Here is a 14,896-nt window from a genome sequence, read left to right as displayed (position 1 = left end):
ATCAAAAAGCTTCAAAAACTGGGCCTCTGTTCCTCCCTCTGCAACTGGATCCTCAGCTTCCAACCTACAAGACCACAATCTGTTCAGGTCAGAGATAACACCTCCACCTCGCTGATTATCAACACTGGTGCAACTTTAGGGACGTGTGCTTAGCCCACTGCTTTACTCTCTCTAAGCCCATGACTGTGTGGCTAGCCATAGCTCAAATGCCATCTACAAATTTGCTGATGACACAACTATTGTTGGTAGAATTTCAGATGGTGATGAGACAGTGCACAGGAGTGAGATACATCAGCTAGTTGAGTGGTGTCGCAGGAATCACCTTGCACTTCGCTTCAGTAAGCCCAAAGAACTGATTGTGGACTTCAGAAAGGGCGAGGCGAGGGAACGCACTCCTGTCTTCAGAGAGGGATCAGAAGTGGAAAGAGTGAGCAATTTCAAATTCCTGGGTGTCAATATCTCTGAGGCTCTGAGGACGTAACCTGGACCCAACATATTGATGCAGCTACATAGAAGGCACGACAGCAACTATACTTCATTAGTATTTGAGGAGATTTGGTATGTCACCAAGCACACCCACAATCTTCTACAGATGTGCAGTGGAGAGCATTCTATTTGGCTGCATCACCATCTGGTCAGTGGCCGAAGGTGGGGGCTGCCGCATCGGATCGAAATAAGCTGCAGAAAGTTGGAAACTTAGTCATCTCCATCATAGGCACTGGCCTTCGTGGTATCCAGGACACCTTCAAGGAGCGATGACTCAAAAAGACAGCATCCATCACTAAGGAGCTCCATCACCCTGTTCTCCTTGCCTCCACCAGGAAGGAGGTACAGCAGCCTGAAGGCACACACTCAGTGATTCAGGAACAGCTTCTTCCCCTCTGCCATCAGATTTCTGAATGGACATTGAACCCATGAACACTACCTCACTACTTTTTTTTTATTTTTGCACTCCTTATTTAATTTAACTATTATAAATATACTTACTGTAATTCACAGTTTTTTCTATTATCATGTATCGCATTGCACTGCTGCCATGAAGACGACAAATTTCACAGTATATGCTGGTGATATTAAACCTGATTCTGATTCTAAGTCAAGTTCCTGATGTGTAGAAGGTGGGAGGAGACCTGTGCCCTTCTGTGCTTCCATTGATATGATTCCTCAAAACAGAAGGCCTGAACGTAGCCTTTTATTTATGGCGCATTAAGGGGCCAGGTTTCCATTCCAAAGGGTTTAGAGGATTTTTTTTTTAAACATCTGGCTTAAACATGCTCAGAAACCAATGATCCAGAGCAAGCAACTTGTATCCTGGGAATACTTTGTGTTTAATCACACGCTGTAACCAGAGCAGCAGATACTTTGCAAGAGTTTTTTTTTCTTGTTCCTAAATGAAGTTCCAAATATATTAGTAATGCCAGAATAGACACTGCAGTTGCACTAGTGCCAGGGTTAGGAGGAAATGACTTACCCAGTGTTACCAGGTATCTCATGGTGGAGTCAGTGAACATCCTGACAGTCAAATTCCCTCACGCCCAACCTCAGATATGAGTGTTAGTCATTGAAGGAAGGTATCAGAAGTTAATTGGATCTGTGAAATCATTCCCCAGCATAGACTCAACTACCTTTAGAGAGCTGCAACTCAAGAGACTGGATCTTCTAAGCTTACTACAGCTACATCCTAGAAGTCGAAAATCAGGAATAGTATGGCAAAAACCCTAATTTCTTTCCATGTTTCATGCCATGCCAGCCTGATCACCTTCACTTCATCACCACTGGAACAGAGACTTGGGAATGTTAGACCAACAGCACTTTAGATCAACTTTCACCATCAGACTGTAATGCTTTAGGTCTAAAGCATATAACACCATCTGGGTAAATAAGTAATAAGAGGGTAGTCTGGTGGTGCGGCAGTTAGTGCCGCTGCCTCAGAACTTCAATGAATCTGGTTCAGATCTGACAGTTCCTGCAACCTATGGGGAGTTTGCACATTCTCCCTGTGACTGTATGAGTTTCCTATAAGAGAAGTTGATGAGTATGTGTAAACGAGGAAAATAAGTGGATGGTATTGGAACTAGTTCAAAGATTCAAAGTACATTTATTATCAATGTCTGTATGCAATATACAACCCTGAGATCCGTCTTCCAACAGGCAGTCATGAAACAAACAAAACCCTGAAACCCATTCAAAGAAAAACATCAATCACCTTGCCCCCCACACAAATAATGCATAAATGGCAAAAAAGGGGGAGAAAATGAGCAAAAAACACAATATAAAACGCAGAATTGAAAGAGTCCAGGTACATTCAGTTCAGCTCGATTAATTTTAATCTAGCTCTATGTCATTCATTATCTGCAGGCAGCCCTGATTAAAATCAGCCAAAATAGCAAAAAAAAAGTGACCAGAAACTAGAGACTCATCATAATGTGAACTACAGAGTTCAGTCCACAAACTGCGCCAATTAAACTTTGCCCAAGACCCAGAACTCCAGCACAATCCTATGGCAGCACGGAGCAAAAGAAAGACCATTCGAATGCAGGGATCTTCCACCAGGAGGAGCGAGCAAGAGGGAAAGAGAGAGACCATCATACGCAAGACACCTTCCTCCAGCAGCAACGAGAGAGACAGCTCTGAGCACCCGCTTGCCTTCTGCTCGTGAATCAAATGATTTCAATCTTCCCTGACACTTTAATTGGCAAGGTCGGTGAGAGATGGAGCTGATCATGAGCTCGGGCCCTGTCTCCAGGCTTCTTGGACTCCAGGCCGCACATTTTGCTCGAAGCCTCAATGGGCTCCCTCAGAGACAACAAAGTGCCAGATTGCTCTATTGGCCTGAAAACGCACCACCAAAATGTAGATCACAGGCTGAAGCAGTAGCACAACCATGTTTGAAAGAAAAAGGAGACATAAGCAAAGTGAAAGATGTAGTTTTGTGAACCATCTGAAAGTAGTCACCCTTGGTCGGATTGTTAGCTGGCGCAATCTTCTTTCTAATGTGAAAGCATCGTGAAGTTCACCTGAATCTGAAGGGTTAACCCATATAAACATATAACAATTACAGCACAGAAACAGGCCATCTCGGTCCTTCTAGTCCGTGTCGAACTCTTACCCTATCCTATTCCCACCAACCTGCACTCAGCCCATAACCCTCCTTTCCTTTCTTGTCCATATATCTATCCAATTTAACTTTAAACAACAACATCGATCCTGCCTCAACCACTTCCGCTGGAAGCTCATTCCACACAGCTACCACTCTCTGAGTAAAGAAGTTCCCCCTCATGTTACCCCTAAACTGTTGTCCTCTAATTCTCAACCCATGCCCTCTTGTTTGAATCTTCCCCACTCTCAATGGAAAAAGTTTAACCACGTCAACTCTATCAATCCCCCTCATAATTTTAAACACCTCTATCAAGTCTCCCCTCAACCTTCTATGCTCCAAAGAATAAAGACCTAACTTGTTCAACCTTTCTCTATAACTTAGGAGATGAAACTCAGGCAACATTTTAGTAAATCTCCTCTGTACTCTCTCAATTTTATTGACATCCTTCCTATAATTTGGTGACCAGAACTGTACACAATACTCCAGATTTGGCCTTACCAATGCCTTATACAAATTCAACATTACATCCCAACTCCTATACTCAATACTCTGATTAATAAGGGCCAGCAAACCAAAAGCTTTCTTCACCACCCTATCCATATGAGATTCCATCTTCAGCGAACTATGCATGATTATTCCTCGATCCCTCTGTTCTAAAGCATTCTTTAATGCCCTACCATTTACCATGTATGTCCTATTTTGATTAGTTCTACCAAAATGTAGCACCTTGTTTGATCTCCTTTTCCTTTGCTATAAGTATAAAGTAAATTTGATGCCCATATCCAGAGATCTCTCTCATAAATCAAATGTAGCTTAAAAAAATAGTTTTTGTTTCAAATAAAATTCCATTTTGGACATTACTTTCAGATTGACTGGCTGTTATCAATTCAGAAAAGCTTGAATAAAGTTAACTGCTTTGACAAGTACGAATTATTTATACTAGATATCTTGTAGCTTCTTCAATGAATTCTGGACCAACATTTTCAAAGGTGTTCTATTCCACAGTGATTATGTTTTAATCCAAGAGACCAAGAGTGCCTTATTAATTGTTAAAAAATATTTAATAATACAGGAAGAGAAATAGAAACAATATGCGAAGCACGTGGTGCTGATGGATTAGCTACTCATTACAAGAGGCAGCTCAACCCTGAAAAGTAAATATTAAGAAGAAATAAAATTCCTTTAATGTATAAAAAGGTAAAAAAAAAAACTCCTTGGAGCAAATCTTAATGAAGCCACGAGAGTATTCATCAGGCAGATCATTACAGTATGGTTCTTCATCCTCATGTTCTGTGCTGATGTCCCTGGTTAATAATTCACGTTGACATGAATTTGTGACTTCTTCAAAAATAAAAGAATTTATGATTCTACTACATAAACAGTATAAAATCAACAACTATTGAGTTAGAAAGAAATTGAAGTCATTTTTAATTAGCTCCCTCCAATGGATGTTTATAGATATATGCAGCAAAGGTGTACCACTGTAGAGGAAAGGGTTTTTAAAATTGGACAGATGCTGTTGTGTACTCAAGAATGCAGAAATAATACATGAGACAATGTAAAGATTGTATCACAAGGTGAAGCGGTAGTGGTCAGTGAATAGTTATACATTTTCTTCCTTCTGCAGGTTTTAGATAAAATGGAGATTATTCTGGTGAAAGGGAGGAAAAGGCATTAAGATGGTACTTTGCTAACAAGATATGCCTGTTTGAAAGTCTGGTTTTCGGTCTGCAATTTTGGGGCTAATTGGTGATTACCATGATTTAAGCAAGCCTGGAGGCAATAAAACAGGAATCTGCAGGATTAGCACTCAAGTGCTTGTTAGAAGCAATTTCCAAGAGAAATATATGTAGACTTTCACTTCCACTGAATGTGTGGAGAGCAATGAATGTTCTGCAGCAAAATGCCCTAGTGAAAGGGCACAGTGGTTGTCAGGCAAGGCAGTGGGAATCCTGTTGAAAGTACCGAGGAGAGAACTCTTTCTGCATGTTTAAGGGTTAGAAATCCACCTTGTCTTTCTGATTGTTTCTTCACGGCAGGTAGAGGCTTTTAAGATACATGTTGACAAGAATTTGCCATTTCAAAAAAAAAAGATTCTATTACTTAAACAAGTACAAAGTAAATTTATTATCAAAGGATGTATACATCACTGTATATTAACCTGAGAGTTGTTTTCTTTCAGGCATTCACAGTAGAACAAAGAAATGCAATAGAATTGAGAGCATCCTGAGCAGCTGCATCACGGCCTTGTTCGGAAATTGCACCATCTCAGATTGCAAGACCCTGCAGCAGATAGTGAGGTTAGCTGAGAAGATCATCGGGGTCTCTCTTCCCACCATTACAGACATTTATACCACACACTGCATCCGCAAAGCAAACAGCATTATGAAGGACCCCACGCACCCCTCATATAAACTCTTCTTCCTCCTGCCATCTGAAAAAAGGCACCGAAGCATTCGGGCTCTCACGACCAGACTATGTAACAGTTTCTTCCCCCAAGCTGTCAGACTCCTCAATACCCAGAGCCTGGACTGACACTAACCTACTGCCCTCTACTGTGCCTATTGTCTTGTTTATTATTTATTGTAGTGCCTGCACTGTTTTGTGCACTTTATGCAGTCCTGGATAGGTCTGTAGTCTAATGTAGTTTTTGTGTTTTTTCTTACATAGTTCAGTGTAGTTTTTGTATTGTTTCATGTAGCACCATGGTCCTGGAAAATATCATCTCATTTTTACTATGTTCTGTACCAGCAGTTATAGTTGAAATGACGACAAAAAGTGACTTGGCTTGAAAAAACTACCGATGGAGACTGACAATTAATCAATGTGCAAAAGAAGATGAACTTTGCAAATACAAACAAAACAAACAAATAAATAAATAATACTGAGAATATGAGGTGTAGAGTCCTTGAAAGTGAGCCCATAGGTTGTGGAATCGGTTCAGTGTTGAGGTGAGTGAGATTATCCATGCTGGTTCAGGAGCTTGCTGGTTGAAGGGTAATAACTGTTCCTGAACCTGGTGGTGCGAGCTGTCTCTCAAGACAGACAGAAAGTGCTTTACCTGCCTCCATCTCCACTTTCTAATCCTGTTCCCAGGTGGAGCCGGCTGCAACAAAATCAATCGTCTTCTTTATCCTGATAGATTTCTATAAACTCTCCAAAAAGAAGAGTAACATAGTACTTAATATTTTGGGGTGAATTTATTTCTGCAATAATTTTTGAAATGGTAACTTAATCCAATCTTATAAATACTGTACATTCAAAGTTCTGGCAGTAAAACAGTAAAACCTTCAGGATGCATCTGAACGATACAGTCGCATAGCAGGTAGCACGGTGCTATTACAGCTTCGGGCGTCCGGAGTTAAATTCCAGTGTCATCTGTAAGGAGCTAGTACGTGCTTTCTGTGAGCGTGTAGGTTTCCTCCAGGTGCTCCCGTTTCCTCCCACAGTCCACAGACGTACCAGTTAGTAGGATAATTGATCAATGTAAATTATCCTGTGATTAGGCTGCAGTTAAATACAGAAGTGGGTTGCTGGAAGGTGCAGCACGTTGGGGAGGAAGGACCTGTCCACCCTGTAGCTCTAAATAAATAAATAAGCTTACTCCTTCCGCAGTCATTGAGCCATTCATAGAGCATTGTAACAGACCCCTTGAATCCAGACCAATGGTTGAGAATCCTTTCCCATCTCGTTCTCCTCAACTTCATATCAGCTCCACCCAGACTGTATGATCACCTGTAAACCATAGGCAATGCACTAATACATGTGGGTTAGCTTACCAACCACACACATACAAAATGCAAGGCAAATCCAGAACACAATTACAGTGCCAGCTCAAAGCATCATATTGGCTACACTGAAGGCTAGATAATGACTAAATATCTGCAGAAAATCATTCCCAATTATTTGTATTCCTCTATCAGAACAAAAACCCACATTTTACCACATAACTAAAAAATAAAAATCAGCCCTTTTCTTGCTTCAAGGGAGTTTGCAGGATTTGATTACACTCAATAACCACTTGACATCACAGACAAAGGACAATGCTGCAGACATTCTCAAGCCATGCACTGGGAATTCCATTTTTTTTTCAGCTGTTCCTTTCTTGTTCTGACTATCGACAAACCCAACAAATAAATTGTGTGTTCACTCTTAAAATTGACCAGGACTCATGTTCAAAATTGTTTCTGTGGTTGAGCTTGGGGCCTACGTTTCTAATATTTCTTCATGGGCAGTTTGATTAGATCCCAGAGGCAATGGCTAAATATAGATTTTGTTATACTTATGGAGCAATGCCTAATATATTCATGCTCCAGTTATATTGCACCCTGAAAGCAGTACATCTTGAACAGCAGCAGAGCTTTTATATACCTTCTCAAAGGCACAAGACACATTAAATGGTCAAATGGTGGCACATAAATGGACTGTTTTCTCTCTAAAATTTTATTCTTACAGATTCACTGCCACTTAACAAGTCAGGCTATTGACATGGTGAAACCAATATCTTTCATGACCATCCTTCGCATTGGATGAAATAAGTTGCAGTGTAGGTTTTCACAAATAAAACAACATGAGGCATTTCATGTTTAAGAAAAACCATAGTAACTCATTTATTGTACTCCAAACACTGAACACAAAGCGCGGCAAAAGTACTTTACAGAATTACAGCATCACACCAACCAGCCACTTAAAGTGAACCCCAACTCAACGTCAGTGGTTATGAGTTATGTATGTTTCCACCAAATTATATCACCCTACAGTAGAACTGCAACATGAACAGAGCATTATAGTGAAGAAAATAAACAAAGTCTTTGGTTAGAATTCTTTCCTTGATGTATCTATGTATAATATCAGGTTCATTAGAATGCCCTCCCATTAAACTTAATTTAAAGTTTAGATAAAGGGTCAAATTTTCTACGCTGTTTTAATGCATGGTACAGAGCCTCCTTTCAAAGTACTGCATCAAACTATGTCATGTTTTGTTATGTTTTGTAACTTTAAAATGTTAAATTAATTCAAAGGAAGACACTGGTGTCCAAAATGCAAGCCTAACTTTGAGTTTACTTTAAGCGAGGGATGCACATATCATGTAATCGCGTGATGACATAGGCAATTCATGTACTTATACATCTAACCTCTCATGTTCCTTTTAAAACAAAAGCTGAATCAGCTAATATATATACACACAAGATTACTGAAGTATTACTGAAATATTAATTCACAATTCTAAATTTTGAAACTCCTGATGTAGGGTCTCAGCCCAAAATATTGACTGTTTATTCCCATCTATAGGTGCTGCCTGACCTGCTGGGCACCTTCAGCACATTTTTGTATTGCTGTAGATTTCCAGCATCTGTAGTACCTCTGGTGTCTAATTCTAAATTTCTATTTCTTTTTCTTTTATATGTTCATACTGTCTACCCTTACAATCATGCTTGCTAGTTGCCTTAACTACTTGTGATAGCAAGTTCCACTATCTAATTGCTGTCTGGATAAATACATTTCACCTGAGATCCTTGCAGCTATGATGTACAGTTATTATAACTATCTTATTGGCTAATAGGATTTATTCTGCAGCTGGGCTGTTTTAAACATTATACTTAGAATATCAATATATGTAGTGTGGATAAATTATACAAGAGTCATCCAACCTACTATTGTGTCTCCAACATATCTTTCCCCTCTGTCATTCCAAGTGACCTTCTGATTAAGTTGGATTAACATGAAATTCACTATGAACAATGTTGCAAAGCAAGAGACTGTAGGTAGCCTGGAGTTTGGGGATTGCTGTAAATATTTTCGTCCCTTTCTTCCTCAGCAATCCCACAGCTGGATAACCTGCTGCCTTGCAGCTAATGAGCTATCAGTAACACCAAGCCAAAAATTGTAATTAATGGCCTTTTTTTTCCTCCCTGAGGTACCAGTCTAAGGAAGACAGTTGAGGGTGATATGGTAGGTTAAATTTCTGTACAGCTAGACAGGAAAATTGTGTGTGTTTTAAAGTCAAGAATTAATATTAATTATTCCCTTCGTTTTTTTACTCTTGGTTTTTTTTAAATAATCTAACAAATTGATTTCAGAAACTGAAGTTCTTTTTGTTAGAAACAAAGTATACCATGGTGCTATATTTCTGGAATAATCAGCTTGCAATCAATTTTCCGATGTAAATATGTATTTTATGAAGCAGCATTCCCACTGAATAAACACTATTAATTTATTTTTCTGCTTTCTGGGTAGCTATGTGTTCAATCCAGCTGTAGAACTTGTATAAAGTGCAGCTCAGAAATTTATGTCAAGAAAATAAATTGCCCTTATGATGATATTTTCACTGAGACTGCTTCTAGTTCAGTGTTTCAAAGTGAGAAATCCATCATGGCTAGCACAACATTTAAGCTGAGCATTACAATGTATAAATGAGTAGAAGTATATATATTCAGCCAGATCTTAGAACAGTGGCAACTGTACCACTGAAAAAAAAACAAAAAAGTTAAACCCTGGGCTACTCTGTTTCTGTACGCTCTTTAAAAGAGTTGTTTAATTAGTCCTACTGCCAGTGCCTTTCCTGGTAACACTACGACCTTTCTCTTTTATGTTTTACCCAATTTCACTTCGAAAGTTGCTAGGCAACCTGATTCTAGTACTCTTCAGCAACAGCATTCTAGATAATAATAAATCACAAACCTGCTTGTTTCCCATCTTGATCTTATGCCAACCATCTTAAATCTGGGTCTCGTCTACTTGTGAAAACATCTTCTATCTATCTGATTAAAGCCCTACTTACTTCTGAGTGTTTCTGCTAAACTTCTCCATGACCTGCCCTGCTCTGCAAAAACAATCGCAGCTTTCCTAGTCTCCCTACTTCAGAGAAGTTAGTCATTGCTGGTATTGTTCTGGAAGATCACATACCTGAGGTGCTCATAAACACAAGAACATCTGCAGATGTTGGAAATCCAAGGCAACACAGACAAAATGGTGAAGGAACTCAGCAGGTATGGCATAGCAGCATCTATGGAAAAGAGAAAATATCGATGTTTTGGGTCAAGACCCTACTTCAGGACTGAGAAGGGTGGGGGGGGGGGGTGATGCTAGAATAAAAGGGTGGGGGGAGGGGATGGAGGTAAGTTGGTAGGTGATAGGTGAAGCCAGGATGGGTGGGAAGGGTCATGGGCTGGGGAAGAAAGAATCTGATAGGAGAGGAGAAAGGGAAGGAGAAGGGGTCTCAGGGGGATGTAATAGGCAGGTGAGAAGAAGTAAAAGGTTGAAGTGGGGAACAGAGAAAGGGAAGGAGCTGAAATTTGTTCACCAGAAGGAGAAATCGATATTCATGCCATCAGATTGGTGGGTACCCAGATGGAATATAAGAAGTTGCTCTTCCACCCTGAGGGTAGCTTCATCTTGGACAAGAAGAGGCCGTGAAATGACTCATAGGAACGGGAAAAGGAATCAGAATTAAAATATTTGGCCACCAGGAAGTCCTGCTTGTGGTGGATGGCGCGGAAGTGCTTGACGAAGCAGACCCCAATTTTTGACAGGAGATCACATCTTATAAAACATTTAGATTAAGATGAGATTTAGTTTACCCTGTGTTTAGATGTAAAACAATTACAACACAGAATTATCATTGTTGAACACATGAAGTTGATAAGCAAATTGTTATTTATTCATTATTTTGCGCTGCTCAGCTTTATTTTATATTATTTTTCACCAGTTTGCGCTCGTCACAGCATTTATCATTGTATTTATTATTAACATATACACTGTTTACTGTTTAGGATGGTGGTGAGTGTTGGTAGTTCAAGTTGAGGTGTTTGATGTTGCAGTATTCACCAAGCTCAGCAATTAGCTTGCACGCGTTTCATCACCAGTCGAGGAGACACCCTCAGTGCGCCATTGGTGGCGTTTCTCTCTGAGAATGCTCCATAATCAAACTTATCGAAGTAGATGCCATCTACGAACCCCTAAGAGCCAAAGAAATGCAAGCCAATAGAATTCAAAGATCAACTGAAGGAGTAGCCAATCAGGACCCAGAGAAGCAAATGGGTACTCAACTCGTGATAAAACATCTGCAAGCTCATTGCCACGCTCAGCAAACACTGCAACACCAAACTGTTTACTTCATTTATTGTTTGTATATATTATTTGTTTGCTGTTTGCTGTGTTTATTATTAGCATGTACACTGTTTAGACTGCGAGCTTCACACTAGCATGGAATTTCCCTGATGTACATATACCACCATAAACTAAACTAAAACTCCGTTTGACTAGAGCTGTACTGTTGCACAGCCACATGAAGATTTCATCTGCACACAATTGTAAATAAGAGTAATTCAGCAACAATGCCTAAGTTATCAGAAAGTGATCAGTGAAATCTTTCCTACACAGGAAGAAGAATGTATAGTATTTCTGGAAACCCTGAAGATATTTTATTTGAGCCTGATCGTGGGTGAAAAGGTAAAAATATCTCATTTACTAATCAGTAAAAGAAAAGTTATATAAGGACCTCTGGAAGAGATTAGTGAAGTGTGGGGTAAGTATGAGTTCACTGCATCCCCTCAGAATGAAAATGGAAGTGGAAGACGTTTTTTGAGTTACTAGATAGTGTGGTACGGCAGAGAATATTAACAAATTACTGCAGTCTCCTGGAGTTTTCTCAATTGCCTTTGGGATTTGACAGGAATTTGGTCTTGAGATTATTTTTCTCTCTGGCTTTTTTGCCTTTCCCAGGGGAGTTTGCTTGTCTGCGAGGGAATGGAAATCGATGGTGGTCTGAGGCATGGATGGGCTAGCTGTGTTGGACAGGCTTCCAGTCCTTTCTGTCAGCTCAGAACACTGAGCAGTAGAGTTTTATTAAACCTAATACAGCAATGAAAGATAACGTTAAATTCTGAGAGAATCACAAAAGGCAGAATGGCTATGATAATATATAGGCTTTAGAGACACAGGAGTACTACTTTGAAAGAAAGTTCACCATTCCAAAGCATTAACTGTCCCTCTTACCCTCCAGAAATGCTGTCTGGCCTGCTGTGTGCTTAAAGAAAATTCTGCTTCTGTTTCAGATTTCTGGAATCTGCAGTATTAGGAAGTTAACTTCCTTTTTGCATCTGGTGCATTAGTCAGTTACAATTGCAATGTTATTCCAGACTTTTGATGAGATTTGTCAGAATAAACTTTGCATAAATTGTTGAGGTACCAGATACAATAAAATATTTCAAATACTTTGTTCTCCAGTTAATTGGGTCATGGGTTAATCCGGACAGCTGCTTATCTGGGCCAACTCTTAGAGAACAAAAGCTAATCGAGAAAGTAGCCAGGATTCCCTTCCTTGACTTTGAAGCCTATCCCGCTTACTTGAGGAAGGAGTCTGTTGTCGAACCATTTTCTAACTACAGTCAGTCGTGTGCACTTGCATGGTCATTAGACACTACACCGTGCTTAGAGGGAACAGTTTTAAAATAGTAGCGTATGCGCACGCGCGCGTGTGTGTGTGTGTGTGTGTGTGTGTGTGTTCATGTTCAAAATGAAGTGATTTTTGTCACTGGTAGTTGATGAGAAATAAGCAATATGACAATTTCACATTGTCTTGCTCGCTATGACAAGAATTAAGGCTTGGAGATGCCAGAAACAGCAGGAGTGAAAAAATTAAACAATTTCACTACTTCAACATGTTATGAAGAATTTGAAGGTATCAACAATCATCTTGAATGTTACAATAAAAATGAAGATTTGGATGATGTAATTATCAGAAGGATTGTTTGAAGGAAGTCCATTATCTACACTAGGTGTCTGCACTAATTTTGTTCACTTACAGTCAATCAAAAGGGCATGGCAGCCTATACTGATTTGTCAGTAACTATTAGAAACTAATACACAGTTTTATAGTATTGTAGTAGTATTGATAGTGTTCTAATTTGTTGTGTATTTCATTTAAATATATAAGCTGTTATTCAGTTAGACAGTAACTCGTCCTTTTTACACCTTTTTAACTATTTCTATGAAACTTCAACTAATTGAGGCAGCCATGTAATTGGGCCAAAATGTACTCATCCCAATGTGTCCCAATTAAACAGAATCCACTGTATATGATATTGATTTGTACTGTTGTCATAATGTCATCAAATTTCATACACTCTCTAAAATTGATTAAAGATACCAGAAAGTTTCAGATGATTAAATGTAACACATGTATGATACTTTAACTGTTATAAAAATTCATTTCACCCTTCAGACTCGATGGGCCGAATGGCCTACTCCTGCACCTATTTTCTATGTTTCTATGTTTCAATGTTAGGTATTGCCAAATCTATTTAAATACTTTAATAGACAATCAAATACTTGTATGGTTCAATTAACATTTAAACAAAGGCAATGAAGTAGCCAGTTTGCACACAGGTAGAACTCTAAAAATGAAACAAATGCTTGAGCATCTGATTTAGTCACTGGTTGAGGGGTAAAATTTGACTACTGCACCTGGAGAATTTTCCTGTTCTTCCAATAGCTTGGTGAGATTGCTTCTGCCCACCTAAACTACATAGGGTGCCTTGGATTAAGCCTGTATATGAAAGTCATTCACAGTTGGGAACATCATCCGAGATTACGTACTTCAGTCTTTGCGGAAAGCAGTCCCTTTCAGTCCTACATAGGACTCATTGACATTCTTAAGCTACCTCTATGTATATAAAATCACTGTGTGCAAGCCAGTAAGCAAAAATATATAGTAAAAATGAATGTATTAAAATGTATTTTTTGCTCAGTTCAGTTTTTACAGAAAGGCTTTCAGAAAAGAAAACTGTCCTAAAGAAGGATCATTACTTTAACTGTTTACTCTTTTCCATAGATGCTGCCTGGCCTGCTGAGTTCCTCACGCACTTTGAGTGTGTTGCTAAAAGAACTGAAATTTGCTTGTTCACAGATGTTTCGGTGTCTCTAATTGTTCTTGCCTTAAAAGCCACAAGCTATGTAATGAAATCCATCTGTATATAGAAGCAATTAAGTGTCTTGGTAGAATGAGTTAACTCTACAGTGCAAAACCATAACAACAGACACACTTCAGGATACCTTAACCACTTGTTGAGAACTGCAAGTAACAAGACCAATCCAGTGAATTAATTAATGGTGAAAGTTCCTGTACAATGGAAGTATTGATATGTTGTAATACTGGTAGGCCAATGTACTATATTTTTATAGCTCGTGTAGCTAACCAGAAATAACACATGTGGCTGGTGTTTATGTTATCAGTACACTTATCATGTGACACCAGTATCCACGGGGCACTCTATGTATAGCTTCAGTGAAAGACTGACCTTAATTTCCCACAAGGAATAATGCTGTGATGTTTTCATGTCTGCAGATATACATGTGGAAAAATCCTGCAAAGTTATGTCCCCAATCTTACAAGAAATGTAGACCACCTGTTTAAACAGAACTGGAGATACATTCCTCAACTGACAGTACTTCCAGTTAATGAGCAGCACTTCTTTGGCCACAGGAGAGGTGCTGTTCCCCAGCTGAAATTGTATTCCACCTCCGAAGTATGAGTTCTTGGTGAATAAAATGGCCAGAGTTGTTTCTGTAGAAGAGTTTGTAAGTTTCGCTCCCTTTTCCTAAAAATGAACAGTAATATAAAACACTAGGTCCTTTTCAATATAAACTATTGTTTGTAAATCAATGCAGTCAGGGATCCACCAACAATTTAACAGAATTCTGCATTTCAATATTTAACATTTTTGTGTGTTAATTGAGCTTGAGCAATAAACACTATTATCTCTGAGACTGTGTATTAGCACAGTGCATATTTTC

The sequence above is a fragment of the Mobula birostris genome, chromosome 14, assembly GCF_030028105.1.
Source record: "Mobula birostris isolate sMobBir1 chromosome 14, sMobBir1.hap1, whole genome shotgun sequence".
Taxonomy (NCBI): Eukaryota; Metazoa; Chordata; class Chondrichthyes; order Myliobatiformes; family Myliobatidae; genus Mobula; species Mobula birostris.
The sequence above is the reverse complement of the archived record's forward strand: the minus strand, read 5'-3'. Positions refer to the sequence as shown.